Source organism: Pteronotus mesoamericanus, unplaced genomic scaffold (genome assembly GCF_021234165.1).
Source record: "Pteronotus mesoamericanus isolate MK-2021 breed Mesoamerican mustached bat unplaced genomic scaffold, CSHL_Meso_final contig_56, whole genome shotgun sequence".
In the NCBI taxonomy this organism is placed as follows: domain Eukaryota; kingdom Metazoa; phylum Chordata; class Mammalia; order Chiroptera; family Mormoopidae; genus Pteronotus; species Pteronotus mesoamericanus.
This window is the reverse complement of record NW_026555201.1, coordinates 18,132,532-18,158,658: the sequence shown is the minus strand read 5'-3', so window position 1 is coordinate 18,158,658 and position 26,127 is coordinate 18,132,532. Positions and strand designations below refer to the sequence as shown.

The window sequence follows — 26,127 nt, the reverse complement described above, 5'->3', positions numbered from 1 at the left end:
TCCTCTAAGCCTTGTAGAAATTGTCTTCTGTAAAATAAGGATGATGGGATAATAAGACAATGACATCTGTTTCACAACTTGTATTAAGTCATCAATAACTTAATCTAAATCAAGTTCCAAGCACAGTACCAATATTTTGAAGTAGTATAAGTACAAGTTTGTAACTAGGCTCATGATTATTTGTACTTCTTAGGTTTATCATTGATCAAGTCACATGACCTTTAAGTCTGTTTCTTCATTTCTAATCTCAAGAAAACTGGATTTCACTCAGAGTTAATCTAAGGATAAAACTTGATAACATGTATGAAAGCACTTTATATGTTGTGTCACACTATATATCTTCTTCCTAATGTTTCTGCAAAACACAAATGAAACCATTATTACCATAATATGAAGTTTCATGTTGGGGCTTTAAGTGCTTGGAAGGAAAAAGGCTTTATATCAGTCCAGTTATCTGGATAGTATTGGTAGTTCTTTGACTTCCAGGCATGGCCACTGGTATAGAAAGGTTTTCAGGGAAAGACCTTGCATAGGTTTGCCTCCTTAAAGAAAAAGTAGGCTCCTTTTTCTGTTATCAATTATTGGACTTGGTTTATAACTTCTTTATCCTATTTTATCTTCTAAGGGTTATGCATATCTCCCTTGTCCCAGGAGTTGCTGACTTCAAAAACTTTAAAGAGCCAACAAGTCATCCCCAAAATGTCTTTTCTGCCATTGTAGAATTGTTGTGCATTTAAAAGAGGTCCTGTTTCTTGGGAATGCAGCCCAAAGTGAGTGGTAAAGTCCATCTAAGAGATGTCTTACTATATCTGTTAGCAGTCTTGTAAGATTTCTCAGACACAAAATGAAGGAATTCTGAGATATTTCTCTTCATTGTCTATTATTTCTTTAATCTCATAAAAATTTTCTACATTATAGTATATATATATATATATATATGATATATATAGATATCATCTGTCTGGAAAAAATCCCGCCACTGTTAACATAACGAGAATGGTTTGCGCGACACTGATGTAACCAGCAGCCAAGGAGAGTGGACTGGAATGCACATGTGTGACCAATGACGACTTCATTCACTAGACAGTGAGGGCGGTAGACACCACTGAGTGAGCATGTATACTGTGTGGCCATTACATTAAAAATGACTGAGTGAGAAGAGCAATGGATCTCTATCAGATTTTGCATTAAGCTTGAACATTCCTCTGAGGAAACTTTGGATGATTCAGAAGGCTTTTGGGGATGATGCAATGGAAATCTCCTGGTTCTCCATGCTCTAAGAAGGTGCAGCAAAGTCACAGCAAGATCAAGACCATGTTAACTGCATCCTTTGATTGGGAAGCATGGGAAGATGTTTTCCATCATGAGTACATCCCTCCAGGCCATACAATTAATAAGGAGTTAAGGAGTACTACCTCAATGTTCTTCATCAGTTGAGAGATACAATATAATGAAAATGGCCACAGCTATGGGCAACCAATGATTGGCAGCTTCATCAAAACAATGCCCCCCGCCGCCCCAACTGTGCATCACATCTCATGCAGAGTTTTTTGGCAAAACATCAAATCACCCAGGTGACTCAGCCCCTCTACAGCCTATATTTGTCACCCTGCAACTTCTGGCTTTTCCCAAAACTAAAATCACCTTTGAAAGGGAAGAGATTTCAGTCGATGAGATTCAGAAAAATACAATGGGCAGCTAGTGGCAACTAGGAGAACTGTGTGAGGTCCCAAGGTGCCTACTTTGAAGGGGACTGAGGCGTCATTGTCTTATGTATAATGTTTCTTTTATTTTCAATAAATGTCTCTATTTTCCATATTACATGGCTGAATACTTTCTGGACAGACCTTGAGTATACAACAAAACTCACAGAGTCAACCTTTTGACTTAGTAAACAAAACGATAACCCATACTCCCACCAATCTGAAGGCTTGGTTGATTGCAGGCAATCCATAATTTTTGGAGCTTTACAAAATTACTCCTTTCCTTGTATAGTTAACGAAACAATAAACTATTACTTGACCTGTTGGTTTACCTTTAGATAATTACACCAGTAAACACATGATTATAATGTACAGTCTAACATTTAGGACTATGTTATACACCAAATCAGAAATTGACATAACCCATTAATTTCATTACAAGGGTTCTAAAGACAAAACCCCTAAGTCTGCAATAAGTAGACTTAATATAATCTGACAAAAGAAAATACATTGGCCAAATGAAACAATTGCATTTCTATTTATAAGTACCATTAGAGTAACTATGTCATATTGTAAAAGTAAGATAGTAAAATGTCTTGCTTAATAAGCTATTGCCAAGGTATTTTAGGGAAAAAATATTTTGTGATAACAGAACTGAGTCATCCATAAGTACAGATTATATTTTCTAAACATATTCTTTTGGTCAGGGTCTGGATTTGATTTTTGGCCAGCTTTTAAATGCTTTCTTACAAAGGAAATATTTTTAACTGAGTCATGATATTCTTTTCATTCTCAGAAGTTTTGGAAGAGCCAAGTTGGGGAGGCTGAAAATAGATGGATCAGATACTGACTAACAAAAGCATGTGGCAAGAGGACAAAGACAGCCAGCGTTTAGAGCAGTGATTTAGGGTTCCCGGATTTCTTTTAATTTCTTTACCTTGAAAAAGTCTAAGCCTTTTTATTTTCTTGAATTTAAACCAAAGAAAAATGGACTCTCAACTATTCCAATCTAAACTAAGCTCCTATTTTCCTACTATAAAGCATTATTAACTTTCTTCTGAGAAAGAGCATTTATGTAAGAGTCAAACAAATTAGACTCCATTTAGAGGATGCTACGAATGCATACAACAAACACAAAAATCAATGTAAGTCCTTTTGACAGCTGGAATTAGATGTCTCATGTTTTGCCAGCTTCATGGAGCACTGAATATTTTCAAGGCACCTTCTCTGCCTTTGTGATCCTTTATCTTCATTTGTTTCTCTTGTTAAAAATACAATTTTGTCCTTTTGCTAACATTTCATAGACCTAGGGACTTTCTTTTAAGACTTGGCCACAAAACCTTCAATTGGTGGCACCAACATTGCTAAAAGCAAATTAACCTAGAATAATATGTACCTTGGAGTTATTCAGTAATGTATTACCATGGGTAATTTTTATATTGAAGTTTGGCTTTCTTTTCCTTTTATGTCACATGGCATCTAGACAAAAATAAACAAAGACTACAGAGAGTTGCCTGAAAGATAAAAATGCCTTGTGATTTTGCACTATTAGTGACATTCTCACATCTAAAGATATAGAATTGAAATGTGAGGCATGGGTGTAATGTTAGGAGAGGGAGATAGGAAACTAGGTAGCTAGTTAAATCGGGTTTCTTAGACAGGGTCAGTGGAAAGCTACAGGGATCAAGCACTACCATATATTAAACAGATGAACAAAGAAACATGCTATCAATAAAACATCTTAAATACTGCATGTGCTTTGCTAAATTTTTTATATGTTTCTCTGAGAGCTGATTTTATTTGTAAGGAAGAAGAATAAAGAAAATTACTCATTTTAGGCAACACTTTTTCCATTACATAAGTGGTATGGCTTAAACAGCCTTTGAGGCCCTACCCTGACCACTTATTTAAAATCCTACCCTGCATGACAATGCAGCATCTTATTTACTTTAACTTTCTCTACTTCTTCCCTTTTGTACATTTTAACATAACTATATCACTTATGTATTTTTTGTGCTTAGTGAAGATCTCCTCCTACTAAAATATAAAATCTACAAGGACAAAGTTCTTTGTTTTATTCCGTGGTATACCTCAATAGAATACTGTCTAGCACAACAGATCTGGTGACCGAATGAATGAAAAGTAGTATGGCACGCGTTAACCAGGGTCTTTTCTTCCTGTCCTGCAGAAAGCAGCCCACTGGGGGCTGGCTTAGTGTTCAGTGTTAGCTCTAACGTTTTATCTCTGTATTAACTATTTGCCATAGCTACTTTTGCTGTCTTCCCTTCACAAACAAAAATTCTGTAATTTAAAAAAACTACTGTATTTTCTTCCAGTTTCAAAGGAATGATGCAATAAAGCCAGAAACAGACTTAGGACCATACTGTACTATTACGTATAATTTCTTGCTATAACACAGTGTTAAATACTGAAAGTGTTTATTCACCCACAAGTCTCCACCCTTTAAATAAACAACAAATAAAAGAAGAAAAGTGGGGTGAGGGGGAGTAACTGGCTATATTATTTTGCATGTTTTGATGAACCAGAAAAAAATATTAAAATGCTAAAAAAAGTGTTACATATGAAAATAACCCCATAGATCTGGAGAGAGCTTGTGTCTCATTGCTAAAGTTCTGAATTTTAGTATAGAACAATGGCAGATTTCTGTTTAGAGAATGATTTTCCAAGACATTTCAGTGAGTTGTCAAATCTATAACCTCCATTTCTGAAGCTGTCGCTTGAGGACAGATGCCTTTCCTGGGGGGGTTACCCCTCTGTGAGCGGGTATAAAAGGAAGGGCGAGCTTTCTGCACGCAGCACCACTCTTCACTGCAGAAGGTTACTCTTGTGCTAAATCATCTGCACAAAACCATATGGTTAGAAGAAAAGAGACTACTAGCCAATATAGAGCATCTCCAGAGGGCACTAGACTGGCATTAGATGCTGGCTGATTTGTTTGTTATTTGAATTGATGCCTTCCTTTCCTTGATTGATTGAAGGAAATTGTGATTTGAAACAATAATTCCACTTTAAAAGATAGAATAGAACAGAACATCTTCAAGTAATAAATACTTTTCAGTATTTTATACATATTCTGATTTCTATGTGTTATGCAATATCATTTGCCACACAAATTATATAAATCTCTCTCAATCCATCATAACGCATGTTATGGGCTATACTGTGTCCCCCTCCCTCAAAATGTGTATGTTGACGACCTAATTCCAGCACCTTGAAATATAACTCTATTTAGGGATAGAGTCTTTAATATGGTATTAAATAAAAATAAAATAAAATGATATTAAATGAGGTCAGTGTGGTGGGCCCAAATCCAATATAATTAGTGTCCTTATAAGAAAAGGAAATCTGGACACAGACACATACAGAGGAAGAATACAGGAGGAAGATAGCCATCTACAAGCCAAAGAAAGAGACTTCAAATGGCTTTTTTCTTTACAGCTCTAAGAAGTAATCAACCCTACAAACATCTTGATCTTGGACTTTCTAATCTCTAGAACAGTGAGAAAATAAGGTTTCTGGTGTTTAAGCTACTCAGTCTATGGGCACTTTGTGAGGACAGCCTTAGCAAACTCATATAATACATGAGAGTCCAAAACCTGTCTCTTCTGGAACAGAGGACAGCAAGCACGTGACGGAAGACAGGTGATTTCTGCTCCTGTGAAGATGGCAATGATCAGAGGTCACTATTTTTGGGGGGAAATAAGCCTTCCATTTTAAGGAATAAAGATAAACATAGTATTAAACATAAAAGAATTTCAGAGAAATAACGATCAATACAAAACAAAAAATAGTGATAAATATAAAACAAAAGAGTGTTGGCACTATACTTTTGCCAACATTATTTGTTCAATACTACCAATGTTATGAAGGGGATTTGTAAATTTCAATCTGCAGGTTGACTTTTTTTTTTTTTAACTACCACACAAGCTTTATTTGTACAATCTATAGAGATGTTTCTGGTCTGTACCATGGAGGGCAGAAAGGTCTTTTCTCTCCTGCCTGTTACTGAAATGCAAATTAACGCAATTGGCAAATCAAACCTAACACACTCTTGAAATGATTTTTAGCGCCCATTTTAGTTATGATCACTGGGGTGGGGGGAAAGCCTTTTCCTGGGCGCAGAGGGCAGGCGGGGTCAGTGCCCCCTTCAGTGGCACTGCTTCACCCTGGAAAACACGCTTTCAGGCTCCTTCCGGTCCCCCAAGGCAGCAGCAAAGCCATCTTGCTGCCTTCTTTTGGAAAAACAGCCAAGGATTTAAAAGTCCTTCATTCATACATAGCTAGATTGGCCAGTACGTACAACTGGGATTGGAACCCACATCTTTTAATTTTAATGTTTATTCTAACACAATGTCACCTCTGCATGCTAATTTCACCTGGGTTTTATTTCTTTAGTGTTAATTGCTTTCAGTGAAGGAAGTTCAAAAAAATTTTTTTGCCTTAGTAAGGACCCATGCTCCTTGTAAGCAATGGAAATGCTGGCAATCATATGTGTTAGGTAAGTTTTCTTAACTGTAAATTTTAAATTATTTTGTTCTTATGACGACAATTAATTCAGCTCCTCAAAACACAAAGATCACTTGGCCTTGTGAGCTTGTAATCGAAGTCTTAACATTGAATGGCAAATATGTTATTCACTATTTTACAGTACCTAATATATAACACAGGAAATGATGCCTCAATTACCTAAGCAGAACCCCATCACTCTCAGCATCAATATTGCTACATTTATTGTAATGGGGTTACAATTGAGTCATTTAAATTTTTGTTATTTTCTATATTGTTGTATAATGAGAATTGATGTTTAGGGTGAGGAAATTCTAAATTTTCTAACGTCAAAAAGCCCAATTATATCCAGCAAGCTTTATTTATAAGTCAACAAAATGGAGTTACATGTTTTCATCAAACTTTTGACCAAAAACATTGAATAACGCTTTGTTTATATGTGGCATTTATCATGTTCTACTTTCACTATAGTTTTGTATGTACATGTTTTATCTGGTACTATTTGTAAATTATTTAGATGAAAATTCATGTCTAATTCATCTTGCAACTTACTCTGTCTTTATAGTATGTGTTCAATAAATATTAATTCACAAGTGAATGAATTAAAGTCAAAATAGTTTCCTGTGCATCACTCAAATGTTAAAAATATAAATTAAATCAGAAAAATCTGTTAAGTAATTATTTCACATCAAAGAAACCTTATGCATCAAAATAACAATATTTACACCCCAGCCAGATTTTAAACAAATGAAGTACTAACATATGGTAGAGTCCTTTCATCTGTGTTAAACACGTTTTTATATTAATTTATGAATGGTGTTTATCAATTTTTCAAGGCATAAAAAAGTTTTCTTCCTTAAAATTGTTGCATTTGTTCTCTGGGGCACGAAACTGAAGTCCATGAGTTGAGTCATTGATGCCATCACCCTGGCTCGTAGGACCCCCCTCAGATATTTGGAAAGCAACTGTTGTCTCCAGCTGTTTCAATTAGCACTCTAGAACACTTATCATCTTTAGTAGAAACTATCTTTGAAACCATAACATACTTTAGTTTGATTTTTCTTTTTGACTGCTCAGAGGCAAAAGGTTTAGGATTTTTATTAAGGGACTCACATAGGGATGAAAATTACAAGCGGAGGAAGACTTCAGCCCAGACTTGCAGAGATAGGGATCACAGGTCCCTCCTGCTGCTTAGCAAAATAACCAAGCCCATGAGTTAGGGAATAGCTGAAGTTAAAATGCTAGGAATACACTTGCTAGCTTTTCAAATGAGAGAACCTTTGACTCCTAAGCCACCTCCCTCACCAGTTAGGGTTAGAAGACCTACTTTTCTCACTCTGCCTACTCTCGAGTTGAGAAAGGACATTTCTTTGATCTCCCCCTTTGACTGTGTGGCCCCAGACACCAGTCAACAAGGCCTAGTGAGCCCCTTTTCCATAGAGAGCCTGCGCTGCTGTGCTGCATGTCAGCACAAATGAATGGAGAAATTTATCTTTGCCTTCAAGATCTCCAAATACAAGGAACGTAGGGAAGAAGTTAATTCTAACATCACTGAATTCTTTTATTAGACTACACAAAGGCAGAGACATTAATATGAATAAGTGCTTCCAAAGCCATTTTCTTTTTCTGATTTGAGTATACTGTAACGAGATGATACACGGGATAAAATAAAGATCCTTAGCTCACACAAAATTGGCCTTATTTTCAGGCAAGCACCCCACATAAATTTGAAAACACATGTCATTTACTGAAAGGTGACCTTATTAGGAAAATTAGCAACTACATACTGTAAATGCATGAAATGTATGATAAAATGGTTCTAAAAATATCCTAGTGCAGTCCTCACATTTTCAGGCAGAGGTTTTCTGATTAATGTACGTGAAATTTAGGTTTATCAAGGTTTTTAAAAATGTTATCTTGTTTTATAAACAAACCATTATTTAATATAAAGTTTTGTAGGAATTCTTATCAAGATGCTTTATTTACCATTGAAAGGTTGTTGAATTTTGTGTGTGTGATATTTGTATGTTTGTTTTTTTTCTGTTTCCTGCAGTCTCATCTGTTGTTGAAGTGCAGTGTTTTGATAACAGATAAAGACAATGTGCAGCAACATCACTGGGAGAGGGAAGCCAATTTCTAGAGCCATTTTGTGATAACTTTAATCTCTCCTAATATCTTTTCCCTTGCAATGCTCCTTATGATCAATAAATAAGTTTCTCAATGTTCCTGAGATTGATTGGTTTCATTACAGGCAAGAAATGTATTCTACCTAAGTTCATTGAATGCTATCCCCAACACAATTTTTGCTGCCTTTTCCTTCCTCTCACTTCCTTTCTTTCTTTTCATGAAACGTTTTAGGGGAAAGGAGAAAAATCTAGAGTAAAGGTGATTAGGAACCATGATGGGTAATTATTTGCCAAATGTTGACCTCTGGAAAGTAGGGATGTAGTTAAAGTTGGCTTTCTAGCTACACAGAAGTGAAGACCTTTTAAACAAATGAAAGGTCAACACCTAAGTTATTGCCTTTATAAAGTATCAAATAATCAATACATGCTGTTAATACTGATTATTATTAACAATTTATACTTTTACAGACCTCCTTTTAGTGGGGAAAATAAAACATTACAGACCTTCTTTTGATGAAAAATAATTACAGACTTCCCACTGGTAAGATATTTCTGCTCAATATTCTACAACAGTGTTCCCTGAGACATTTTCTCCTGAAATATTCAGCTACTGTGAACAAAGAAAGTTGAGAATCTGAGTAGATCAGGGAGCTGTAGTTTGTGAGGAAGAGAGTGGGTGGTAATTTGATTAGGCAGCCAGGACAGCCAGTTCTGAAACAGAAGTTATTTCACAAAAGAATCACTTTAATGGAACAAAAGTAAAAAGAGGAAAACAATGATAGGTTCTGTAGTTAATATTAATGGGAGTTTTGTTACTTTGAAGGCAAGGGTAACGTGCTCTATAAAATATACTATAATGTCTCTTAAAAAACTGAATTATTTTAGAACACTTCATGAATGTATAGGCTCAGACACTGACTTAGGTACTACATGAGGACCATTGTATTTTCTTCTGAAGCAAACGGGAGTATTTTTTTTTCTTGAGTTTGAATTTCTGTATCATTCATGCCAAAGAGCTATTGTAAGTTGTCAGCATGGGATAATATAAATTTGTACATGCTTAGAATATCAAGATGTATTGCTGGCTGCAGGTAAGGAGTTGACTGGAATCATCTAGTAATTCCACAAATGTATACTCAGTTTTTTCCTTTTTCTGCATTTTAGGCACACACAAAGTTGAGGAAAATGTGGTCTTTGACCCAAGGATCATATAATCTAGGAGAAAAGTTACAGATACACACATAAACTTTTTGTTAAATAAAACATATTCAAAATTATTAGATATTATAAAGTGCTATAGAATTAAAAGGAGTAAAAAAAAAAATCTTCATGGAAAAAATAGCAAAGATTTCACTGAGGTAATAGCCCTCAAATTGTACCTTAACATTTGGACAAAACTTAGCTGAGACAAATTGGTGGGAAGGACTTTAGACAGAGTGAGTAACATTAAGAACCCAGAGGAGTAGGAATCTGACTATGGTCCTTGAGGATGAATAATCCAGTCTGACCGACTATAGAACAGAAGGTTGGAAAAGAAAGACAGAAAAGGCAGTTCAATAAAAATCAGGCACATTCTTGAATGCCAACCTAAGGAATTAAGACTTTATTGCTCAAGCAGTGCATGAGAATGAGGACTATTGTGTATTGTATGCAGAGTACACCTCCAAAATTAGTTCTTAATTTAAGCCATATCATTTAATTTCTCCATTAGCTCCAGAAGATAAGCTATTTACATACAGGAGTCTATAAATATAATTTAAGCAGTTCTTATTCCAAAGCTCATTCCTGTACATGACCTCTTTGTGGTCATGATCAACTCTGAGACTCTCATCAAAGCTATGAACTTCTTCGCAGAGCAATGCATATGCACACATCCACACACAAAAAATTTCTTGCACTTTCAGGGTATTCACTAATTCTTGTTTTAATTCCCTGTTAGAAACTCTTGCAAGATCCAAAGATATCACCCAGCAAAGAATGCATTTTCTTCTAATTGCATAATCCAGTAATATTTCAACATGAAAACATATCAGAGAATGTTAAGAAAGTTATTGAAGGAGGTCATTATCTTTTCTTATTTTATGTATACGGAGAATATAATTTAAATAATTAACTAAAACAATGTAATAATTTCTCACCAAACTTGGAAATGTTCCTTTTATAAAATAAAAATAACAGAGCAGTCTAAATCCACACCACCACACCAATAACTTAAATCCCTTTAAACTTTAGTTTCAATACTTTTTGTTCTATTTGTCTTAATATCTTATCCAACACTCTCTCATTTTAAAAAACCAAATGTCATATTTACTTCACCAACATATTTTGATTCAAGTATCAACATTTTCATCAATTAAGACATCTTATATTTCAGTTACTTAGAGGACAAGACTTTAGAGACAACAAAATGTACATAAATCTAAGTCCTAAATATGTACTGACTAACTATGTAAACCAGAACACACTACACCCTTGCTAGGCCCCCAAAACTCTCAGATTCTTCTGCTCTAAAATGGGAATAATAATAATTACACTTTTAATTAAAAGATTATTATATCTACAAAATTTCTAAGTGATAAAACCAGTACATTCAGGGGCAAATATAGGTGTACAGTTGTGAGTACATGAGAGAGTTTATTCTTATATTATCATTTACTAATTATTGTATTATTTTCCATACAACTGTAAACTTACTTTTGCCCTACTCTGCATATACATGTATATTTGTGTATATATGTATACACATACTTATATGCCTGTATATATAATATCCTTTACTATTCGATTCATCACCATTCTTTAAGATGCTAGTTGGCATAATGGCATTAAACCTGAGAAACAAAGAAATAATTTTCAAAAAGAAAGAGTTAAAAATAAGACCAAGCTCACAGTATAGTTACAGAGAAAGACACATGAACAATAAAAAGTACAAGTTATATAATAAAGGCACATATAACATGCTAGGAGAACACAGGTGCAGAAACAAGGAGTGACGCTCGCAGTGGTGTGAAGAGAGGCCATATGAGTGGGCCTTCTTGGAGGGGTGTTCTGGGTTGACTGAGGTTATTATGGAAGTGATTTTCAATGTAAAAACAGTAGCTTCTCATTCTCATAAAATATATTGGCCCATCAAACAATCCTTATTCTTCAAAATAAAAGTATTATGTAAGCAAGGGAGAAATGCTCTATATTGGTTTAAATGCTACTTACTGACCAACACACATGGTCGTAAAAATACAGTATCTTTACAGTTACATGGAGAAATATATTGCACTTGTTTGAAATTTATATATAAGAAAAAGCATATAAATGTTGTTTATAAAACAAAACAAATGTGAATTCAATTTTTCTCAAGAGTTTGAAATTCCATGGCTCAAAATACAAGGGAATAATCAACAGTTTTTGACAATCAACCCACATTAATTAATTTCCTTTCCTTGATTATAAATATAATTCTCAGATATTTTTATCTTTTATTATCTTTGGGATGTATCTTTTCTCCTTTATCATGCAGTGATCATATTATTTTAGTATAGTCATCAAGAAAAAGTATACGCTCGCTATTAGAAATATAAAATTAAACACCTGCATTCTCACATCTGGACATATTTGTGGGGTAGAAAGCATATGAGTCTGCATAAACCAACAGATTTACCAGCAATATTTTCTGAATCAGTTATTTCTGTCAGCTTCTGCAGACAGGCGTGGAACTGACCAATGTAAACACTGTCATGGACAGGGCCACAACGCACAGCCGCTCAAGCTGAGCAGTGTCAAATCCAGGAGGACACATTTGCTTGGACTATAACATAAACAGTGTCCACTAGACTCACACAGAGCAAATGCTCTGGCACAGGCATAATTTGCAGGACCAAATATTTTATGTATTATTAGTCAGTTTAAAAATTCTTGTGACCTATCATAATTAACTCTAAACCACACAAATACCATTATTTCTAAACATGTATTGTGACTAAGAACATGAGGACATTCCTGGTCTTCCTATCTTCTTTTCTACTCTTCCAGGAATCAGGATAATCTAGCTAACATTTGTTGATTCCTTAATCTGTACCACTCATGGAATTAAGCATTCAATAACATTTTACTTTTATTTTCTCCCTTTTTACTCCCATTTTCTCCCATTTTTAGGTGAAAAATTCAAGGCTGAAAGAAATTAAGAGATATTTCAAAGTCATACACCTGGTTCAAGGACAGAACTGTAATTTGAATGAAGGATATATTTCATATTCCTTTTTTGCCCAAGAAATAAACCCTTGGATGTCAAACAGTAGTAGAGTTATATACAAGCAGTAGAGGCATATATAAGAAATCCAATTCAAGTTCTATATAGTTCTATGGGAGCCAAAACTGTCCAGGATTAATAAGTAAATCAGCAGAAATAACACCCACAATCCCATACTAAGCTCATAAACAACTGTTTATGCAGCACAGAAAACAATACACCTTTACTAGTTAGAACTAAGGATTAGATGGTGAATTTCCCTTATCTGTGAGTGGTGGGCTTAAACAGTTATTTCCTGGGTTTGAGGAGCATCAGATCTCATTCATCTCAAACTTTTATTCTTTGCTCAGTTGAGAAGTAACATCATCACTATGACAATCAATTAACAAGTGATCTAACCACCAGGTATCTGAAGCCAACTCAGTGGTTTTGCCCAAAGTACAACTTCTACCCATGTGACAGGAAGTAGGACTTTGTACCCAAGAGTTTTCAAACATCAGGTTTTATCACATTGCATAAAATCTTTCTAGCCTAGAATGTTTTTTGTTAGGCAAACCTAGCCATCGCCTACTGAAAGTGTCTTCTAGCTTGAATTTAGGAAGAGAGAACAAATCAAAAGCACAGAATATTACTTGTTTAATAAAAGAAAGAATTAATTAATGAGGTCAGACTCAACATACACTGGTGATCATGTATTATAGCATGCCTTAAGGTAAATGATCACATCTTATTTACTCTTGCGTTTCCTGAACATACAAAAGAATGCCCATAATGAGTATTCGATGAACCTTTGTGGAAGGACAAATGGTCACACACCACCACCACATTTCATCAAAGTTTTGAGATACGTTATTATTACCTACACATTTTGAATGAAGTGATTATACCTTTTTCCCTAGAAGATGAAAGTAGAAAGTGACCAAGTTGAAATAGAAATTCAAAACCTCTGACCCTGAATCTAGTTTTGAAAGTGACATCAGTGAAGCCAATGATTCAAAAAATTTATAATAAATAACAAAGGATTTAACATATATGTAGTACCTACAAACTGAGAAACACCATTAGGTATTGTTGATACTCATTTAATTCTCATAACAATCTTGAAAGTGACTATTCTTATTCCAATTTAACAGACACAAAAAGTAAAGCTCAGAAATGCGGAAAAAGTTGCCCAAGGTCACATGACTTAGAAAATGGCTACTTACTATGTGTCAAGTGCTTTATCATACTAATTTCTCAAAGAGCTCCAGGGAGGGTCTGAGCTTCAAAAATGAAACTCCAGTGCCCAAACTACATTATGTTTCAAATATTTATTCAGTGAGATTTATTTTAATTTTTTGAATTTCATATTAAATATTTGGTTTTAAACAAATAAGCAAAATAGTAATATCCGTAAGACATAGATTCCCAAGTTCTTCTGGTATAAGGACTTAGGGCAGTATCCACAATATTTGTTGAACTTCACAATTTAAAATACATACCTCACCCTCACCTGTGAAGTTCCCTTCCTTAATTAGCCTGTTTTGAATATTTTAAATCCAAATCTCATCTGCCACAACATCTCATTTGATCCTATGTTTATAAATAAAATAAAATAATCCAAACCAAAACAATCAAGATAACAAAATGTTCACCCATTATATTAAAGACAAATTAAGTACTGAAGATTAGGTGCTTGTGAAGTGGTTTGACAGTTTAAATATCAGAGTTTTATTTCATGCAAAGTACGATAAGCAATACTGTTCTAGTGAGAATTGACTTCTAAAATCTAAAATTAAAGATAACAAGTTGAGGCCCTCCTTTGATAACCTTGGACATTGTGAAAAAATAAAATAGTTACCTTTCCCTTCCAAAACTCTAAAATAAAGGTATGCCAGAAAGAAAGCATGACAGCATATAATTTGCACAGAGATTTAATAGACATTTAAAAAATTAAAAGTAAATAAAAAGGAGTACTATTTTCTCATATTACATTGCATATTTACAGATCTGTATTTTATTTTATTTTATGATCTTTGGTTTCTAAGCTCTTGAGAGTAGAGATTCATATTTCACATACGTTGTAAAAAAAATCACCAAGCACCATAGACATGCCCCATAAATATATAATAAGATAAACAGGAACTCGGATATTACAGCAAATACATGAAGTCCATGGAGATTCAACTTCTCAGTTCATGTGTGCCCTTCATTTTCTTTTGGCTCTGATTTCAATTCTCAGGACCTCAAGCTTCTCCCCAGTCAGCAGCTCTTTCCATATATCTAAGGACTGACCTTGGCCTTCAAGTCCAGCACTTAACAGCCATTGGCTAATTGTTACCAAGTAATTATGAAATAGCAGCAATTACTGGCATTCAATTTATAAAGTGCAACATAGGTCCTTACTCCAGCAACTAGGGAAAAAATATTACTAGAGCTTAATTGGTCAGCTTTAACATTATGCCTTGATTTCATGAAGAAAAGTAGGTAAGTGAAGACATAAATCCAGACTGGAAATCAAGTTTTCCAGGAGAGCACTTATACAGATTACCTGGGACTAGAATATTAACGACAAATTACATAAAGTAACCTCCAGATGAAGAAACAAAGACGTATATGAATATATTCCTGTTCCATAATTTAAGTTCCTCCAAAATTTCCCAATGTTGGGCATAGCTGTACAAAATATACTAGTGATTTATTAAGAAATGCCTTTAAGTGTTTAAATTTTTTATAGCCCCTTTCTCAATTATTAAACCAAATATTTAGGACAAAGCATCAGAAACTCCTGTGAAATTGTCTCCTTATTTTTCTCTCTTCAAAATAAATGTTATTAAATATACATATTTTAACCCCAAAACATATTGAACTACAGTAAAATTGTGTTAACAATGAATAATTGTGCCTAGCTTTTAGCTGATTTAGCACAAAATGTGCCAAGACTTTATTTGGTAAATTGTCCAACACCATTTGATCCCTATTTTAATCCTAAGGGACAATAAATGCTGTCCGTTTCTTAACATTTCAACTTACTTTTTTTTTGTACTCTAAGCCTTTGGATATTACATATATTTTGTTCTAATTCAGGTTTTAAAAGCATAAACATGGTAATTTTCCTTTCATATGTGTAAAGGAGGCAATTAAGTATTTAAGGTGTAAAATGGTCAAAGAAATTGGTTGTTGGTTGTAAAACTATGAAGGCACCAGTTGTTTTTTAGTTCTAATCTCCCTCTACAAGGGAGATATATGATATCTGAGGCAGATTCCGTTACTATTCAAACATGTTTGGTGCCTCCTTTCAGATCTCCTCCTTGTGGAAGAATATTACATTGCACCCTATTTAACAAATTTGACCATGTGACTTGTTCGGGCTAATGAAATGTGAGGGAGGTAATGGTTGGCCCTTTGAACCAAACTTTGTGAGCATAAGGTTTGCAGGTTCTCTATTGCCTTTGTAAACTCAATCAGTGGGCACTGTTCCAGAAAATGGCTACTTGATCATGAATTTTACAGTAAAGATAATGTGGAGTAAAGCCACAGCTGCCCTGAAATGGACATGAAAAACAAATAAATCCTTTTAAAAAAAATTTTTAGTTAGCCACTAATATTTTGTAGTTGTTGTCACCACAGAATTACTTAGTCTATTCTATCTCATATACCTTCTATCAATATGCCTTTAAAATAGTTGATAATTTCTTTTGAGGGAGTAACTGGCCCTTATTTACACAGCAAAATTTCTAAAATAATTTAGTCAGTAGGATAATTTGTTGTAAGAGATTAATTGTAAACAATGAATTACTCCTTGTTATTATGGTCATGTAACAGGAAACAGAAATACTTTTGCTTTAAAAATTCTCTTTGTTAACCAGATTTTAGTCAAGCCTGTTAAATAAAATTTTCATTTTGAAGTTTAATCTGTGACTGTAATACTGTGAGCTTTTTCCTTTTAGAATGTTTTCATATAGAGAACCAAGAGTGAAGAATATAATTGGCGAAACCACGTATAATTATTCCCCTCTCTGGAAGAAGCACGTAGATTTACATTTTTTTTTTCTGACACAGACAACAAAAAAGCACTGCTCCCTGGTCCAATGAGGAGAATCAAATGCCAGAAATAATATTCTTTGGTTCAAAGCCCAAATTTTCCCACTTCACTTCTCACTTTGTTCTTGAAGTGCTGGTTCTGAGGAGTGATTTTACAGTATAAACAGCTCAGTATTCCTTTCATTTCTAGTAGCTGCTATCAGCCTTTTATTGTGATTTATGAAAACTATTTACTGCCACAGAATGTGTCTGATAGATCATATCTAAACCAAAAGGAGGTGACTTGGTACCATGGCATCAATGGTGTTGAATTCTCAAACCTTTACATATGCCCAGTTATGCAGGGTGGATGAGCAATGATATTAGCATCAGTAATCCTGAAAGAGAGAGAGGGAAGGTGAGGAGGAGGAGAGGGAGAGAAAGAAAAACAGAGAGAGGAGAGGAGAGATAATAACCATAGCAATAAACCTCCCAGAAGCTTGTAAGGGAATTGTCGTGCTTTATTTTATCACCTTTCCTATTAAAAACATTACAAAGGACTTCAGAATACCCTTTCTGAGAATGATTTGGAATTAGAGAGGTCTTTTTCTAATAATAAAATATGGAAATTTTTCCCAGCTCAAAGTTCTTTTAATACATCAGTCAATAAAATAGCAAATTGAATCAGATTAAGAAAATAAAAATAAGAAGTTATTTTCTCTAACTGTGGAGGCCATAATTGTATGCCGTTTAAAACGATGGTCTGTGCTACCAATAATTTTTGTGTTCTATCTTTAGATGGCAGATGAACCTTCAAGAAGGTTATGGTAGCTGTCCTACTGCGTGGGGCACCTAATGGTCTGACTGTGGGCATGCTTTGTTTTCATATCTATTTCAACACAATGTCTTTATTTGTAAGGTCTGTCATCCTGACTTGCCTGTGAGAAATGATTTCCTCTTCAAGAGAAAGTCTGTGCTCACCTCCCCTAGACAGAAGTCATCAGCAGGGGAGGAGAGGCCTAACGTCAAGAAGACACAAACATCTTGTCCTATAAAGATATTTTTAGTGATTATCATTCTAAGAAAGAGGAGAAATAGAAGGTAGAAAACACTCTCAGTTCCTATCCTTTCTCTTTCCAGAGAAATAAAATATGCATGAATGAAAGATGTAGAGGCAGTCGGCTATAGCAATGCCGTTTCACTGCTGAGCGATTAGCCTTCACAAGCTCTTCAAAGGCAGTTAGGGTGAAGGAAATGTCTTGGTCTTTGAAAAAATTAGTTGAAATTACAATGATTGAAAATAAGAAAATATGTGCCGAAAAAACTAGGCTATTAGAAACCAAAAACCAGATAAAAGATGAAAATCAAGAACTTTAAATGATGCTGATAAGACACCATACAGGGCAGCCACAGAAACTTAAAAGTTCCCGTTTTTGTATGCACAGAAATAACAATGAAGAAAATAAAAGAAAGTAATCTCAACCATCAAAAGTATAGTATACTAAGTATAAATAGAGTATACTGAACTAAAAGAGCAAAGCTTCCTATATGGATGATTAACTATAAAATGTTCAGAATAAAGATTTTTTCCTGCTATGTAGCCAAGAAAGTATTTTAATATGGCAATATTATTTACAATAATATCTTAATTGATAAGTATAGTTATTTGATTTGTGTGCCCCATCTCAGCCTAAATATCAATCTTAGCTATTCAGAAAAGGTACAGCCCATGTGGCACCATCTGTCTAAACGCATTTTCTTCTGTGCTATCTTTAGGGCATTATGATGTGCTGATCTTAACACCCAGCGACGAGGAGGAATTGGCAGATGAAACTTTGAACTGGCAGTTTTCACCTCTGAACAGGCTTGACTACCCCAGCCTTTAAATGTCAGGGGCTGTGAAGGAAAGGTCAAGACACTGTTCTTAGGGACCTAGCGGCACCAAGATTTTCCCTGCTGAAGACCAAAAGCAAATATCTAATTTCTTTCAAAATCTAGAAAATGTACACTCCTCAAATTGCATGGCATGAGCAAACTTTTATCTCTTTTGTCCTTCAACTGAGAGAGAATTGTTATACTTAGCAACTTTCCTAGAGGTGGTCTTTAATCTCCAAAAGATGTTTCTGAAGCACGTCCTTAAAAGTAGGAAAGTTAAACCTAAGGAGCCCTGGAGATGCAGAGTAGGCACTGAATAACCACAGATGTGAAAAGCTCATATTCCTAAGGAAAGTGACATTTTTACCCCTGCTTTTTTAGAATATAGGTTACCTCTTATGAGAGTGATTTAAAAAGAAAAAAAAGTATTTATAGAAAGGACAAATATAGCTCATTAATATTTCTACTGAAATTAATAGCAATTTTTAAATGTCCATGGAAATAGGATAGTGAATGGAAATTATTTCTCTAGAATAGCACATCCAAAAGGAATATAAAGAGAGCCACATATGCTATTTAAATTTTTCTAATAGCAAAGCTGAAGAAAAGGCAAAATGAAACCAGAGAAACCATGAACTTTAATGGCATTGATGTTCATTTCATTTCATTAAGTAATCACTATTAAAACAAATTTACAGTGTCTTCATTTTGAAATTTAAATTTAAATGAGTGAAAATTAAATATAATTTAAAAGTTAGTGTCTCTGTTGCAAAGCTACGTTTCAGGAGCTCTACCCAAGTGTAGCTAGTGGCTGCCATCCTGGAGTGTCAGCCTTGGAGGTTCAAAACACACTCACGTAAGGGTTAAGGGAAAGGGGATTCAGGTCAGCTAATAATCCCATGGCTACCAGCTAGAAAGGAATGCAACTGCATGACAATACTTTTCTTTAGGATTATGATATTTCTTCTATATAAAGGTTTGTTAAATTTAAATTAGCTAAGTTTAGATTTTATATACCAAAGCAGACAACTTTGGACACTATCTCTAGTTTTTATTATTCAATAACTCAGATCTATGAAAACTAAATCATTGATTATGCTATAAAACTCAGAAGTTCACAAACTCTTTATGATATATTCAGCAGCTTGAGAGCATGGTTAGTAGGAACGGGCACTCTTAGCACTCACATTTTACTATTTTACAGAAGTCAAACAAACGTACAAATTGTCACAGGTCACCTTCCCATGGTTTTGTTTCTCATTTTAGTTGGCTACTTGGTTAGTGGTTTTTAGCAAGGCTCCTGTGGCAGGATCAGCCATATTCCAGAAATAAAGTGCATGTCATGCCGTATCTGGATTCTTTTTTAAAGGGTGCTTTCAGACTACTGGCCACAGGCGGAGTCACTTCTATTAATTCCACTGAAACAGATGATGGATCTCCTTCATTGTGGGGTCTCTCATCCATCCTATGGCACACCCTGCTCTCTGTAGAAATAATCTATTATTACAGGGCTCAGGGCCACAGAGCAAAGAATCACAAAGAGTGATATAAAAAAGAATGTGTCTTGTCAGCAAATGATAGAGCCCCATCAAACAAACAAGTAGAATCTTCTTCAGGGATACGTTTTCCTGATGAAAATTCTCCTGTTTGATGCCCACTTTTGTCTGCTGCAAACATGCTCTGTTGCTGTGTAAAATTAAGAGTCATCCTTTGCCTCCTCAGACCTTATATCTCTTTCATTGAATTATCCTCTAATGCCCTGCCCTGAACTGGGAACTCTCCCAGTGCCTTGTCAAATCCTTTTATTTTTGTTATGAAGCAGGTTTTACCTGAAGGAGATGTCCATTTGTTGCCAAACTTAATTAAGGAAAGTTGGATCATTTAGAGCAGGAAAAGCATATGAGTTGCCAAATAGCAAAGGACATTTTCTGTTGTTTTTTTGTTGTTGTTTCCTACTGCACTGAAACAAGACCTTGTTCTTTCCACCTAAGCAAACAGACAAAACAGAACACTTCTTACCCCTGCTTACATTGTGCTCATCATTGATTTGATCACTACTGCCCCCATTTAACAGGTGGAGAAATTGAGATAGAGATAGGTAATTGGAGCTACCTAGTGCAAGGAAACAGAAGCCAGAGCTAAAAGTCATTAACTTTTGTCAATTTCCACAGCACAGCTGAGGCACTATACTTTTGAAAAAGAACAGATGGTAAGTGAAGACAAGGACTAAGATAGAGGCCTTCCTTTAGTAACTTGGAAGGCTGCTGGGTGCTATTCTGCATACTAAATAGGAAAGAAATTCCAGAAATTGAAAACAAGCCATACTGCCTTATTTGAATCTGTAAAAATAGCTCTCTTTGGAAAGGGTGGCCAAAACGGGTGTCCTGAGACTCAATTTCTGTTTGGGGGGTGGGGGGGGGTCTCCTATGCTAACAAAACAATTCTTAGGACATCATCAGGGTATCCAAGAACGCAACTCAATTCTGACACTATATACCCAGAGATAACATCAGATTCCACAGGTTAAGACCGCAAGACTGCCTCCCTTCCCACACGCTTCAGATACCAGGTACAAGCCCAGATTACCTGTGCTTCTGACCTACTGGCTACGGATTGGAGGTTCCCACAACCCCCTACTTGCATGCAATTAATTTGCTAGACCAGCTCACAGAACTCAGAGGAATATGTTACTAGATTACTGATTTATTGAAAAATGATATAACTCAGGAGCAGCCAGATGGAAAAGATGCCTAGGGCAAGGTATGGGGGGAAAGGCAAGCTTCAATGCCCTCTCCAGGTACACCAAAACCTCCCCAAATCTCCATGTGTTCACCAAAGTTGCTCTCAAAACCCTGACCTTTTGGGTTTTTACGGAGACTTCCATACATTGACTAAATCCACGCCTATTAGCAACTGTTTCAACCCCTAGTTTTTCTCCTCTCCCGAGGTCTGAGGATGGGACTGAAATTTCCAATTCTCTCATCAGTGAGTGGTTGGCTTCATTGGCAACTGGCCCCATCCTTAGGTGCTTTCTTAAGTACCTCTTTAACAAAACAGAAAACACCCATTCTTCTCACTCAACATTTAACGAAACACCTTGGGTTCCCTGAGCTATGAGTCAGGAATTGTGGAGGAAGACCAACTATTTATGAGAAATATATTTTGATCATCTGAAAGATCAATATATGTATTTCTTATAAATCACAATATCGCAGTGGCCTATACTTAAAATCTCCTCAGTGTCGTATTTTCAGAAGATTCAGTTCAAACAAGTTTGTTTTTGTTGTTTTCCATGGCAGGTAGTCTTCTCAGTGGTCTGTTTAAAATGGATTACCCTAATAGGCTATAATTGCACTTTTTAGGTGAAGTATCTCTGAATCTCTCTCTCTCTCTGTGTCTCTCAATCTCACTCACTTATCCACTCTCTTCCATTTATTTCTATAGAGCCTTCAAAAACCTAATCCACAAATTAAGTCCACCCTTTTTCTTTCCTGGGAAATAAATTCTATCCTATCAAGGTTTTGTTTATCTCCAGAAATCTCAGGGGAAAAATTCTTCCGTAATGCAATGTCGACAGCCAAGAAACTGGGATACCTTTGCTTTTACAATGTTATTTTCCATGCGCCTACAATGTTTTGTCTCTTGATACATCAAAGAAGGGCTGCTTTTTAAACTCTAAGGTACAATTTCCTTCTGCCATATTCCTATCACTGATATTATTTACTATTGATATTATAATAATTTTTAATTCCATACCTACAATTAGGATAAACTAAATTATTCAATTTTGTGAGAGTGTTTTATGTCACATTTAAATGAAAGCATATTATTCTTTAATATCTACCACAAGTAGATTACAATGCATGAAGATCACAGGAAATGAACTTCATTTCTCAGTATCACAAACATCTGGAATACAAAAAGTCCAGGGATGGATATTATAAGTGAGAAAGGTAGAAAAGTTTGCTTTAAAAATAACAAAAAGATAGTTTAAAAATTGATACTTCCAAAAATCCTAATAATTGTGCTCTAACCATCAGAGTAAAGGCTTCATTGTCTCATTCCTTTGATAAGAATGAGTTCATGCAAAACTGTATATCCAAGTGTGTGTGCAAGAGACATGCACATGCACCACACGCACACAAGCACATACACCCACAAAGACAGACAAACAGCTGTGTTTTTGTTGTTCTAGGCACTTCATATCTATGTTCTTAAGTCTGACACCTGCCCATTGCATCTGGCAAGTTACTTCTTTTGAGGGAGAACATTTTCTTCAAAGAAGCCCTTGTTGACGACATTCCCTGCTGGGAAGTGTCTAGCCAGCACGAAGGAGGAGTCCTCCCTTGCAGATGCCTTCCCCCTCCTATCTTCTTTGTATTCTTCCACACCATGGCCATGGAGTGTCCAGTCCCAGAGTTGAAGCCAGGCTGCTGGAAGTTGTAGTTCTTAATTTCACTGTAGCATCTATCAGCCACCTCCATTCCTGTCTGATCTTAGGATGCCCAGGCTGGGTTTTCTCCGCACTGGCTGTGACTGAACTCAGGGCTGTGCTTGAGGATCCTCGTGCTGCCCAGGGCCTCTGAATACAGCTGAGTCTTCTGGTTGAGCTTCTTACCGAGCTTCCTGCAGAGTTTCAGTGGGGGGACACCATGCTGCTGTTGCTACTTCGCGCGGGTCTTCAGGAACTCATTATTAAATTGTTTGGAAACTGACTTGCCCACGGCTGTCTTGGTACGCTTCTGGGCTCCCACTGACTCTGTGCTCCCTGGCCAGCCGCATGCCGCTAGGATAGCCTCCTAAATTATTCAACTTCTAACTACACACTCTAAATCTACACTGACTAACACGGTAGCCACTAGCTATATGTGCATATTGGCACTCAAAATGCAATGAATTTGAATTGAACTGTGCTGTTCATATAAAATATACATTGGATTTTGAAGACCTAGTACAAAAAAGGGGAATGTAAAGTATCTCAATAATTTCAAATATTGATTACATATGGAAATGATAATAATTGGGATATATTATGCTAAAGTATTTTTAAATTAATTTCACCTTTTTTGTCACTGCTTTTAATGTGCCTATCAGAAAATTTAAGACTGCACACGTGGCTCATTATACTTCTAATGGTACTACAGAGCAAAAGTTGGCAAACTTTTCTTGTAAAGGCCCAGACAGTAATTTTAGGTTGTGTGGCCATATGGTCTGTTTCAGTTACTCATCTCTGCCATTATAGCCTGAACACAAGCATAGACAATACACAAATGAATGAGCATGGATGTGTTCCAATAAAACTCAATTTATATACACTGAAAGTTTAATTTCATATAACTTTCATGTGTCATAAAATGTCCCTTTTTTGATTTCTTTAACCACTTAAAAATGTAAAATAGATTCTTCACAAGTCACATAAAAATGAATGGGGCTGGTCGGTCAGATTTGGCCCAAGGGACAGTTTGCCAAGCACTGCTGTGCAGTATAGGTTACAGAAAATGTAACATAGGGACAATCTCATCATCCACCAAAGCCAACTGCGATGTTAAAGAGGACCAAATTATGTTATAAAATTAGAAGAGAAAAGAAAATCAGGTTTGCAGGGATAAAGGTAGAGGCAGGGTTATTGGATTAATTTTGCAAGTACCAAAAACTACAAGAACTTACTTACTTTTTATCCATGCAGATGACTACCATCAATTTTTTATTAAATATTCTTATGCTAGTAATTTTTTTTTGTTGAAAGATTAAAAAATGCAAGAGATAATAAAGCTGGGAATAAAGATGAAAAATTCACAGACGTTAGCTAGTTCTTCTCATAGGGTCCAGTTGCCCTGCTTGCTGGGCAGTAGGTGAATCAGTTGGCAAGACTGAAAAGTGATGTCTGTGCCTTGGCGGGCCTATATAACAGATGAAGTTTGTCACTGACATTTTCCCATCTCTCCCATCTTTGCCCTTTAGTCCCTGACTTCCTACAGCTTATCATCTAGTAAAGCAAACAGGGTTTAGCCAAATAAATATTGTAGGTAGAGAAATATGTCACTTAAAAATGTAAAAAATAGCCCTGGCTGGTGTGGCTCAGTGGATTGAGTGCGCCTGTGAAGCAAAAGGTTGCCAGTTTGACTCCCAGTCAGGGCACATGCTTGGGGTGCGGGCCAGCTCCCCAGTATGGGGTGTGCAAGAGGCATCCACACATTGATGCTACTCTCCCTTTCTTCCTCCCTTCCCTTCTCTCTCAAGATAAATAAATAAAATCTTTTCAAAAAACTTAAAAATAACATGAAATAAAGGACAGGTGTACTAGAAGAGTATTTCTCAAACTTCAACATATATATGAGTCATCGGAGGATTCTGTTAAAAGGCAGAACATGGTTTCGTAGGTCTGGGCAACACCTATGTTCTGTATTTCTTACAGACTTCCAGGTGATGCTGGCATTCTTGGTCCTTGGACCATACTTCACTAAATTGCAAGGGTCACAATGGCAGGTATTTTTGTCTATTTTGGTCTCTGGTTTACTGGTGTATCCAAAGTACCTTGAACAATGCTTAGCACATAAGAGGCACTCATTAAATATATTTCGAATGAATGAAAGTTGATATAGGAGAAAATCACATGGAGGAACACATTATTTAGATTGAGGTATCTAAAAAGGTCTCTGTGGAGATATATTTCAGCTGAGGCTGTAGCTAAAGATGTCTCACTATCTGAATGTTACCACTCTATCCCGGCCCCTTCCATCGTTCACTCTCAACTATAATAATGGGTTCTCATAAAAGATCTCAGATAAGGATGGAGATTATGGGTAATAACCAAATATGTTGCCTTTCCTGTGACATTTTCATTTTTAACATTGGTGCCTGGAGAAAAAACATTTCCAAGGAGTGACTCTCTAATGGTGGAGATTAAGGACTACGGAAAACCCACTAGGGAAATATTTGGTGTCAGTATCCTTTTGATTACACACAATAACAAGGCAACTTACTACCAGTCTCCACATAAAACCAGTGATACAATCATTTACTGATATGAGTCACTTTTTTAAAAAGTTAAGGCCAGCACTTATGAGTGACACCATTTCTCCTTACAGAGGAACTGATAAAATAATGGACCCTTATAGATGCAAAGTATCTGATAGATCAATCTATTCCAACCATTTTCTAAGGCAGGATTTTTTTTTAATTCTGTATCCTGCCTTTAAATGTCATCTTATCTGATCTTCCTCACAGAACAATCCATTCCATTATCAATATCTGGTAAATGGTACTCAGTTATTGCTTTAATGATTTCTCTCTTCCTAAAACTTTTATTTACCCATTCTGACTCATCCAGTCAACACTTACTTTGGTGCAAACAGCATGCTGGGATATAGCGGTAGTCATTCATGAGCCCTTCTGATATCATCCTGCCCTCTGGAATCCATCAGAATAAATATGATCCATCTTCCCTGTGACAGCACCTCATAATTTTGGAAGACAGTTATTCTCAAAGATGTGGACAACTGCCCATTCATCTTTATGAGAAGTTATTTCATTTGGTCACTCTTTCACAACTGCCATGTTGTGCCAGCTACTGTCCTAAACACTGGGGATATGGCTCTGCACAAGATAGACATGGCCTTTGTCCTCATGAGAATTAAAGTTTATTTGGAAG

At 35.7% G+C, this 26,127-nt stretch overlaps 1 pseudogene; it reads right to left on the bottom strand.

The window, feature by feature from the left end:
* Positions 1-22,724: 22,724 nt before the first annotated feature.
* Positions 22,725-25,878, bottom strand: LOC129076005 (Golgi-associated plant pathogenesis-related protein 1-like; annotated as a pseudogene).
* Positions 25,879-26,127: the final 249 nt, after the last annotated feature.